This window comes from Meles meles, chromosome 15 (genome assembly GCF_922984935.1).
Source record: "Meles meles chromosome 15, mMelMel3.1 paternal haplotype, whole genome shotgun sequence".
Classification (NCBI taxonomy): domain Eukaryota; kingdom Metazoa; phylum Chordata; class Mammalia; order Carnivora; family Mustelidae; genus Meles; species Meles meles.
Genome location: NC_060080.1, coordinates 19,808,029 through 19,818,729, shown reverse-complemented (window position 1 = coordinate 19,818,729; position 10,701 = coordinate 19,808,029). Strand labels below are relative to the sequence as shown.

Here is a 10,701-nt window from a genome sequence, read left to right as displayed (position 1 = left end):
CTCGTCCCCGGAGGGCTTCCCCTCCGTTCCATTTCTGGCTTCATGTGTTCCCCTGCAAGTGTCGCCAGGGGGTGCCAACTCCTGGTGGGAAGGCCCTGGTTCCCCCCTTCTCACCACCTCCCTGTCTTTCTGTGTGTGTCCCTTCCCCAAGTGGACCCCTGGGCTCTGGGCTGAAGGAGGGACAGAGGGACAGGGAGATGGGCCCAGGTTGCTGGCCAGGCTCAGCAGGGGAAGCGGACGCCTCTGCAGATGGGACAGGGGCTCGCTGCCAGCGTGTCAGCTGGCAGGCTGCCCACCCTGGGGTGTGCAGAGAACTACGGAATCCATTCCTGTCCTCCCAGCTCCGTGCCTCACTGGACAAATGGCACTGGTTTCAGCTGGGGAAATGGGGGTGGGGGCCAGGCCTCGCCTGTGTGGCCCTGCTCTGCTTGGGCATGGAGGGGGTGGAGGAAGCAGACTGGGCAGGCAGCCGCGCTGGGGTCTTCTGGGAACTGGGTTGGAGGCCGTCAGTCTGTCCCTGTCGCCCGGCAGGCTGGGCGCAGCTGGGGACTGGGCACCACTGCTGGCCTCCCTCCCTTCTGTCCCTGCCCCTTGCACTCTCCTGACACGGTCCTCGCAGGGGCCACCTGGGGCGGTCTTGGGGCGAATGCAGCCCCCTTGTCTTTGCTTCCTGTAGCAGGCAGCCGAAAGGGGCTCCTGGGATTCAGACCCTTGTATATTCCCTTCCCCTTGAGTGTGGGCTGGTCCTGGTGACTTGCCGTCTACAGCAGGAGGAGGACGAAAGCTTCTAAGATGCTGATACAAAAGTCTGTGACTTCCCTCCTGCCTGAACAGTCCTCCTCTCTCAGGCTTGTCACTCTGATGAAGGCAGCTGCCATCTTGTGAGCCACCCTGTGGAGAGGCCACACAGCAGGGAACTGAGGGCCACACGAAATCTGTGAGATAATGAATATTGCTGTTTAAGCACCAGGTTTGTGTTCATTTGTTACGCAGTGATAGCTAACAGATACAGCCCTTCGTTCTTGACCCTGCTGCCTCTCCAGCCTTTGTCCTTGGCCTTTGTTTACTCGTCTGGTTCTCCCCTTGCCTTCCCCAGCCTCCTTCTCTCTCCTTTGTCGTCTTCTCTTCCACCACAGGCTGAGGGCTACCCCGGTACCTCTGGTCTCCACACACCTCAGGGAGCGCCTGTCTACCATGGCTTCGGTGACATGCGAGGACCGTGTCTACCGCGCTGTCCCTCTAGTCCTATCCCCCCGCTTTCCGTCAGCTCATCTGCACTCAGCTCCGTTTCTCCTCCGGCCCCCGAATATATATCTTATCTGGCTGTTACTATAACAACCCAAACCAGTGACTACGTCCCTTCCCGTCGTCTCTGTTTCCAGTCAGCCATAGATGCTCCTTTGGAAGGAGGCTGACAGTTTGCCATACCCCCTGCCAGAGCTGAGCACAGAGCTCCTCGCCTCTGAGCTGCCTCCCTCCAAACGCGATCCCCAAGACAACGGACCATCGATCGCTCTCGAGCCTCCCCATTCTTTCCCGTTGAACTTGCCGGATTTGTCCCACCCACATCCCCACGTGACTGTAGCGGCTGGCCCCGGGTCTGCACGCTGGTTCTGCCATACTCTGCTCATGTGCAGGTGGGTTCATCTCCCCGGCCGCGGGTTTCTAACCTGAAGCTACAAACTGGAAAGGCTCCCGATGTCCTTCAACAGGTGCGTGGTTAAACTGTGGCACATCTGTACCGTGGAATTCCACCAGCAATTTAAAAAAAAAAAAAGTATTAACACACGCAGCAACCTAGATATATCTCCAGAGACTTATGTTGGGTTTAAAAAAAAAAAAAATCCCAAAAGTCTGACTCCATTCATATAACATCGCTGAAATGAAGAAATTGTAGAAATGGAGAACCGGTTCATATTGTCCAGGACTGGGGAGAGGCACAGGGGAGGCGGGCGTGACTATAAAAGGGGATGGAAGCGTTCTGTACCTTGACCACATCGATGTCAATATCCTGATCGTGATAGGACATTTAAGTGTTGAGACAACTTATCACGGGGTGGGGGGATGTGGCTGGTAAAGGATACGGAGGATTTCTCCATAGTTCTTACAACTGCACGTCAATCTAAACTCATCTCCAGAAAGGGGCGCCTGGCTGGCTCAGTTGGTAGAGTTGGTAGATACCGTTGTTGGCATCAGTGTGACTCTTGGTCTCAGAGTTGTGAGTTCAAGCCCCAGGTTGGGCGTAGAGCTTACTTTAAAAACAAATGATCTCCAAAAAAGTTTTATTAAGAAGATTCCTCTTTTACTGAGTTGCATAGACCTGAGAGCCTGGAAGGTACACTACTAATAAAAAAAATATGAATGAAAAAAATCACTGCTTTTTACTCCTGAAAATGTTTGTATCTGACAGAAACCACAGGCTTCCAGTCTTTTATCTTGACACTGAATTGCATGCCCACAGAGAACCAGGTGGGCTGTGGGGTTGCTCAGCTGTGCCCCCGAGCCCATGAGACCCAACTCAGCAGGTGGCAGCTCCTTTCCTCTTCTCTCTGGAGGAGCAAGGAAAGGAAGTGGGGAAAGGACTTGGGTGAGGGGAGGCTGCCGCAGAGTCAGGAAAGTTCCGTAAGGCAGGGTCACTGAGTCTGAGGGCGCAGGCCAGCAGTAGAGGGACAGAGTTTGAGGGGGAGTGACGCTGGACATCACGGTCTTACCCTCCCTGGGCCTTCCTGAATATTTCCCACTCAGCCCTGATGCCCTCACCTACGGAATCCCAACCAGTTTTCAGCTCTGGCTCAGGTCTGTTTCCTTAGACATCCTCATCCCAGCCTCAATCCCTTCTCGTTTGAGGTCCACAATTTACGTTTTATTTTTATTTTGAGAGAGAGAGAGAAGGGAGGGGGATGGGCAGAGGGAAAGGGAGAGACAGAGAATTCTCAAGCCCACTCCCCTCTGAGCGTGCAGCCCGACGTGGGGCTCGATCCCATGACCCTGAGATCATGACCTGAGCTGAAAGCAAGAGCTGGACGCTTAACTGACTGAGCCACCCAGGCACAACTGAGCTCCACAATTTAGCTCACGATTCACTGGCTAACATTGGTCCGGATTGTGTAATGTTTAAGCCTCACAGACAGAAAGCATTGCACTGGGCTCCTCGACACAATGCTCGGCATAGAAGACACAGAACCAAAATAATTGTTGGTTCATATCACAGTCAAAGGCAGGACCCCCTTGATTTATGGAGAGGTCATAAAAATCAAGAAGAAAGAGATTCGCAGCCTGATAGAAAAAGGGTCAGAAATAAGTGGATAGTTTTCAGTTTATAAATGCAAATGGCCCTTAAACCTATGAAAAGATGGTCAACCTCCTCAAAGTGAAAGAAACGCAAAGCAAAATGTGTGGTGAGAGATCACAGCTCACCTATCAGATGGGCAAACGTCCAAGAGTTTAACAACACTCTCAACCGGCAACATACTTTTCCCTTTGGGCTCCTGGTGGGAAGGCAGAATTACCCCTGGGGGCAATTTTTAAAAACTTTTTATTTAAAAGCAATCTTACACTTACAGAAAAGATGCAAATACAGTAAAAGTACTTCATTTTCTCTAAACTTTTTAAAAGATTGTATGTATGTATGTGTATGTATGTATGTATGTATGTATAAAAGTATTTATGTATGTATGTATGTAAGTAAGTATGTGTTTAGAGAGCGTGAGTGGGGGAAGGAGCAGAGAGGAAGAAAAAATCCCAAGCAGACTCAGGCGGGGCTCAAGCTCATGTTCTTGAGATCATGACCCTGAGATCATGACTTGAGTCAAAATCAAGAGTCAGATGCTTAACCGACTGAGACCCCCAGGCGCCCCTTCTCTAAACTTTTTATGACTGTGTCAACACAATACCCAGTAACTTCCAGGAAACTTTAGTATTGTATATATTTCTTTCCAAGAAGGACGTTCTCTTCCACAATTACAGCATAAACATCAAAATCAGGGAAGTAACATTACTTTACGTTACCTTACTACCGTCCACCCTCAGACTCCATTCAACTTTCTCCTATTGTCCCAGTAGCGTCCTTTAGAGCGAAAAGATTTGATGCAGAATCGCATACTTAACTGTCATGTGTTAAGTTTCCTTTGATCAGGAACAGTCCCTCAATCTGTCATTGACTTTCATGACCTTGATATTCTTGAAAAGTACAGTTCAGTTATTTTGTAGAATATCCCTTGTTAGGGCGCCTGAGTGGCTCAGTTGATTAAACGTCTGCCTTCAGCTCAGGTCATAATCCCAGTGTCCTGGGATGGAGCCTTGCATGGAGCCCCACATTGGGCTCCTTGCTCCATGGAGAGCCTGCTTCTCCCTCACCCTCTGCCTGCTGCGCTGCCTGCTTGTGATCTCTCTCTCTCTGTGTCAAATAAATAAATAAAATCTTTAAAAAAAAATCCCTTGTTTTGGGTTTGCTGTGGGCTGGTGTTTGTGTCCTCTCAAAATTCCTATGTTGAAACCTGATGCCCAAGGTCATGGTATGAGGAGGTAGGGCTTTGGAAGGCTCTGCCCTCATGATTAAGATTAATGCCCATATAAAGGAGATCCCAGGGCTCTAGCTTGTGCCTAGCACCATGGGAGGACACAGAGAAAAAAAATGGCTGTCCATGAACTAGGAAGTCCTCTTGGAACATCGAATCCTCTGGTGTGATGATCTTGGACTTTTCAGACCCCAGAACTGTGAGAAGTGAATGTTTGTGGTTTACAAGCCACTAGCCTCTGGCACCTTGTGAGAGCAGCCCAGTGGATTAAGAGAGGGTTTGTCTGATGCCGCCTCAAGAGTGGATTCAGGTGATGCATCTTGGGCTGCGATATCACAGAAACGGTGCCGTGCTGTTGCCATGGCATCCTGCCTGCTGGCACGCCATTTCAGTGTGGCTCATTACGGATGGTGTTAACTTCACCTGATGGAAGGGATGCGTTTCAGGTTTTCCCATTGTAGAGTCACTCTTCTTCCCTTTGCGATTAGTCAGTATTTTGTTGGGAAGTATTTTGAGACTAGGTTCCTCATTAAACTTGCAATTTATTCATTTATTTATAGCAGTGTGGACTCATAGATTCCTATTTTATCCGGTGGGTTGTAATCTCTTGGAATCATCTTGATTCTGAAGCTCAAATTTCCCCATAGTTTGCCCATGGGAGTCCCTCCCCAGCACCCCATCACTCTTTGAGCACTTCCTTACTTTCCAGGGTGACATGTTCTCGGCTTATCTTGCTCCTTGCTTGATCCCACTCTGGCATCCGCCATTCCTCCAAAAAGGCTCAGCTCCTCTTAGTCGAGAATGGTATTTAGAAACTAAGATCTGGGCAAGAGGTGTGCTCACTGCTGTGGAGGTTTCATCGCTCGTAGGCGCGCTCCGTGGACAGAAAAAGGGAATCCATCTGTAGAGACACAGACAGATATGTATACACACACACATATATTTTACATCTACATTTTTATATCTGTCAAAGCGCAGTGTGAGGCTCATGCTGGAGTGAGAGGTAGAGGCCAAGGGGTCTGCTGGGGGAAAGGGGAGGTTCATGACCATTGCTGTGGGAGGGGCCCACCCAGCCCTTTGGGCCTCAGGCCGGGGGCCGGGGCGAGGGCAGGTTGCTGGTCCTTGGAGTTCCCAGAGAAGGAGCTGACGGCTTTACGGAAGTGATATCAAATCCCCAGACCCAGGGACGGCTCAAGCTTCCTGAGGAATCCTTGGGAAGACATGACCGTGCCACTGTGGAAGCTGGCCGTCCCCGAAGGAGACCTCTTTCCCGTCGGGCCTCAGCGCAGCGGTGGAAGACCGTGAACCAGTTCCTGGGTCCACCATGGAGAAGGAAGCCCTGGCAGCCCAGCCAGCAGGGTGTGGTGGCGGCCACAGGCTGCCAACCCCTGGAAGGTCTTCCCCTTCTCCTCACGTGCGAAGAAGATGATACCCTGTTTTCTCTCTGCCATCACAGAGTTGGTGTTTGGGGTGGTTGCGTTTATAATTAGCCACCGTAAAAGAGAAGAAGCCACATCCACCTCATTGAGAGAAACACACATTACTCAGAGATCCTGATTTTAGAGCTGGTCATGACTTGGATCATCTTCCTTTGGGAAGGAGATCAAATGCATTTTTAGTTGTAGATGGCGTGGGTTCTTCATTTTAGTAAGAACATCTTAAAATATCTTTTTTATTGAGGTGAAATTCCCATAACATTAATCATGCAAAAACGTACCATTCAGTGGCGGGTAGCACATTTGCAATGGGGGGGCGACACCATCTCCATCAGGTAGGCTGAGTGTTTCGAGAGCGCGTCCACAAGGAAAGAAGGTGCGCATGGATGCTGGGCAGCCATGTGGGGATGTGCCGTGTGTCTGCCCAGCAGCCCTTGCTCTGGGGGACAAGTCTGCTCTTACTCCATGGGGTTCCGGCTGGATCTGTCTTGGGCCAGGGTCACCTCCCACATTCACTTACCGGGGTGGACGTGAGGCTCATGCTGCCCTACTGGGTGTAGAACCCGGGTCAGAGTGGGCTTGTGACCAAGGCCAGAACAACTGAAGTGACCCTTGGAACTTTTCTGCTGGGCACAGCCCCTTGAGTGAGGGTGACAATGAAAAACAAAACAGAATAGTTAGGGGGCTCAGACCTTGAGGCTCGATGCAGGGGTGGGGTCATTGCTAAAGGATGTGGAACTTCATGTCCTAGAAGCTTTAGGGCACTTCCTGAGGGGAAAGAAAACAATGTTCTTCCACTGGGACTCTAAGCTGTGAGAAGGTGCGCCTGAGACTGCCGTCCACCATCTTGGAGTCTGTTTCAAGGAGGAGAGAAAGGCCAACACCATGGGGAGCAGACGAGAGTGATGGAGACCATGAACTCGGGAGCTAACATTTGAGTCCTTGGATCTACCTAATCCCAAATCTCCAACCCACGGCTTCCCAATGATCTAAACTCTAAACTGCTGAATCCCTTTGTTTAAAATCTAGTTTAGGCTGGGATTCTGTCCCATGTGACTGAGAGTCTTGACAAATATAACAAGCCACATGGAAGGTAGGTGGAAGTTATCACCATTTGGTAGAGATGAAGAACTTACGTGGAGAGTGTGGTCCGTGATGCAGCTCTCCTGGTGGGTGTGACGAGCCGTGGATATTAAGATGACCCAAGTGGTGAGTCACGGTGGGGCTGAAATCACCCAGTGGGATGTCAGGTGAGCCAGGTCTGGACATCAGGGAGGGGGTGCCGCAGAGGCAGGCAGGTGGAATGGTTTCAGAAGCTGACCGACGGAGAGGACATAAGGTCTAGCAGAGTGCGGGGGCCAAGGGTAGAGTCTCATCTGAGTCAGAAGTGTGGGAACCGAGCCTTCCGCTGAGTCCCCGGTGGACGATGTTAGAGGAACATGCTGTCGGGGAAAGAGTTGAAGGGGCCCCTGTGGCAATCACGGGTGCTAAATATGTCTGGTTGTCCCTGCTTTGAGATCCTCGGTAGCGTTTACTTCCTGGATCCTATAGCGGAATGGAGCTGCATGGCTGGTTCCGGCCAACAAGGGACGAATGGCTGTGTCAGTGTGATACCCTCCAGGGCTCTCCTTGCGAGGCCGGCTCTCCTGTCAGCCAGGGGCCCAGAACATTCCACGAGCTCTGCCCCCTCTGCAGACTTGCCACAGATACGAAGCAGGAGCAGAAGAAACTTTATGGTTTTTTATAGTAGATTCAATAGATTTAATTTATAGCCGTGCCATGCTCCTTATTTTTTTATTTTTTATTTTTTGGTGATAAAATAGGTGTGACAAAAAATTGCCTCCTAACCATTTTTAAGTGTAGAGTTCCGAGGCAGTAAGCACGCTCACACATTGTGCAAACCTCACCAACATCCACCTCCAGAGCTCTTTTTGTCTTTCCCAACTGTACCCACTGTAAGCTCTGTACCCACTGAACACGAACTTCCCACTCCTCACACCCACCCCCCACCCCCCAGTCCCTGGCAGCTACTCTTCTCCTCTGTCTCTATGAATTCGACTACGCTATGTACCTTGCGGAGGTGGACTCGCACAATATTCGTCCTTTCGTGGCTGACTTATTCCGCTTAGCAGAATGTCTTCAAGGTTGATCCATGTTGCAGCAGCTTTCAGAATTTCCTTCCCTTTTAAGGCTGAATAATATTCCACTGTACGTGTACGCCACATTTCGTTTTTCTGTTCGTCTACTCACGGACATCTGGGTTGTCTTCACCTTTTGGCCATTGCGAATAATACTGCTGTGAACACTGGTGTACAAAAAGCAGAGACCGTGAGAGTCTCAGATTTCAGTTCCTTCGGGTCTATACACAGAAGTGGAATTATGGGATCGTGTGGTAATTCTGTGTTTAATTTTTGTGAGGAACTACCATACTGTTTTCCACAGAACTTTCATGATTTTAAGTCACGAAAACTTGGGATCGTTTGCTATTGCGGGACAACCTAGCGTAGCCTGCCCCTTGCTCCAGAGCGTCTAGGAGCACCCAGGATGCTGGTCAGGCCACAGGGGAACGGACAGGAAGGAGGGGGTGCAGGAGCACAGAGGCTAAATCAATCGGAGCCTCGTCAGAGCCGGGTTCTGGAACCAACCCTGTAGCCACATGGCTGCCTCTCACTGGACACAAATCCCCTCCAACATAGTCACCTTGGGCCTCTTGACCTCAGCAGCACCGATATCCAAGATCACACACATTATGACCTCCAATGACTTCCGCATAAATAGTTCTACTCAGTAGAAACTTCCATTTGCCCTTCTTGATCCTGAGCGTTTCAGCTTATGGACAGCAGCTGTAATGTCTTAAAAGTGCGATGTGGTGATTTCGGGGTCAGATGAAGCACGCTTTGGAATCTTGGTTCTGCGATTTCCCCAACTGGGTGGCTTTGACTAAGCCTCAGTTTCTTCATTTGTAGAGGGAGGATAATACAAACTACCACAGAAGTTTGGCAAGGACTAAGGGAAATGTGCCAAGTCCGGTGCCTGGCGCACAGGAGGCACCCAGGAAACAGGCGCTGCTATTTGGGAGCAATATTATATAAGCCCTTGAGGAAGGGAGAGGTACGGCGCCATCTTTCTAAACGCGGTCTTCCCCTTGGCCATGTTTTAGAGTATCTGCGGATGCCCAGCTTGATGTGGAGAGCAAAGCAGCAGGGATCCTGCTGTGCCCGCATTCATTCAACAGATGCTTACTGAGAACCTACTGGACGCCAAGTGCCAAGCTACAGTTGTGGCTCTTGTCCTCATGGGAGAAACAGCACGAGTCTCTGAGCAGGGCCTGTCATCAGCAGCACGGGGGGGGGGGGGGGGACCACTTGAGGGAGGGTGACACTGAAAAAGGCAGGGGCGATTGTGTCGAGAGTGGCCTCCGACCTTGAGGCTAGGGAGTGGGGAAGACTGGAGGATCTGGGAGCATTAGTGAGCTTCCAGCAGGAAACCCTCTTGGATGAAAGTTGGGTACCGTGTCACAGAGTTAGGTAACTGTTCCTGTGCCCTCCACGCTGGTGGGGGAAGAATGGAAAAGTAGGACTGGTGTCAGCTATGAGGGCCTCAGTGCCGGTCTTCGGGAGGCCCCCTCACCCACAAGCAGGATGGTGGGTGCCGGGGGAAGGGAACCCTCAGCGTCCTGGGTCAGAGAGCTCAGGCATTGCCATGTAGCCGAAGGGAGTGGATTGGGGGTGCTCAGTAGGAGAGGCTGATGGAGGCAAAGGCAGAAGTGGAGAGCTGGGCTGGGGGGGGGCGGTCAGGGGGTCCAGCACCAAGCCCTAGAAGTAGCAGTCGGGAAAGTGATGAGCAGAGGTGGCTGTGCTGACAGGAGTAGACAGAGATGCCCCAAGTCAGAAACCTGGAGCCCGGAGAACTCTCTGGGAAATGAGAACAACCCCCGCGGGAGAGGGGTGAGTAAGCGCGAGGGTGGAGTGTAGGTGTGCACAGGATCTTCGAGCTGGAAGGGATCTTCAATGTCATTTAGTTCAACCTCCCACCCCATGAAGTCTTTCAGTCTTCCACTGTCCAACTGAGGGCACTCAACTCTACTTGGACACTTCAAGGTACGGGGAGCTCACTCCCTCTAAGGGGATCCATCCTGTGGAGGTGCCCGAACCTCCAGGACGGCCCAGACGGCCCGGGCGCCTCGACCTTGGCCCTGTTGAGTGGGCTGGCCTCCGCTCGGCGCACCTGGCGGGGGTGGCGGGTCGGGTGGGGATTGTGGTGCGGATGGGCCGGCGCTGCTGTCCCCAGCCCCAGTGCTGAGGCAGGCAGAGTGCAGTGGGCTCTGGTGGAGGTCGGGAGAACTGCAGGGTGAAGGCCGCCGGGGGCTCCGCGGGCTGCTGGGGGGAGGCACTTGACACCGGCCTGGGGAGAGGAGGGGCCGCTGTCCCTGCGGCCAGTGCTGGATGCGGGGACCCAGAGAAGAGGCAGCGCCAGGTAGCGGGGCGCCCCGCGGGGGCGTGGGGCTGGGGGTGGGAGGGCTGCAGCAAGGCCCCCGGCGGAGTGGCCCGGAGCGCGGCTGCGGCGGGGTGCCCAGGCCCAGAGCAGGGTCGGGGCCATGCGGGGTCCGGCCCTCCGTCTCGCAGCGTGCGGAGACCCCCCGGCGGGGCCGTAGGGGCAGGGAAGTCGGGCCGAGGGCGCTAGGACCGGCCGCGCGCCCAGGCCGCTACCGCCGCGGCGCCCCGGGGCCCCCCAGTCGGCGCTGCCTC

The 10,701-nt window shown here is 52.6% G+C and overlaps 1 protein-coding gene across 1 annotated transcript in view; it reads left to right on the top strand.

Annotated features, from left to right (window-relative positions):
• The first annotated feature begins 10,288 nt into the window (after positions 1–10,288).
• Positions 10,289–10,701, top strand: part of DNMT3A (DNA methyltransferase 3 alpha) — a 97,357-nt gene continuing 96,944 nt past the window's right edge. Inside the window, exon 1 of the mRNA XM_045978870.1 lies at positions 10,289–10,429. The gene's annotated coding sequence lies outside the window, so the exon portion shown is untranslated. The remainder of the gene's footprint in view (positions 10,430–10,701) is intronic.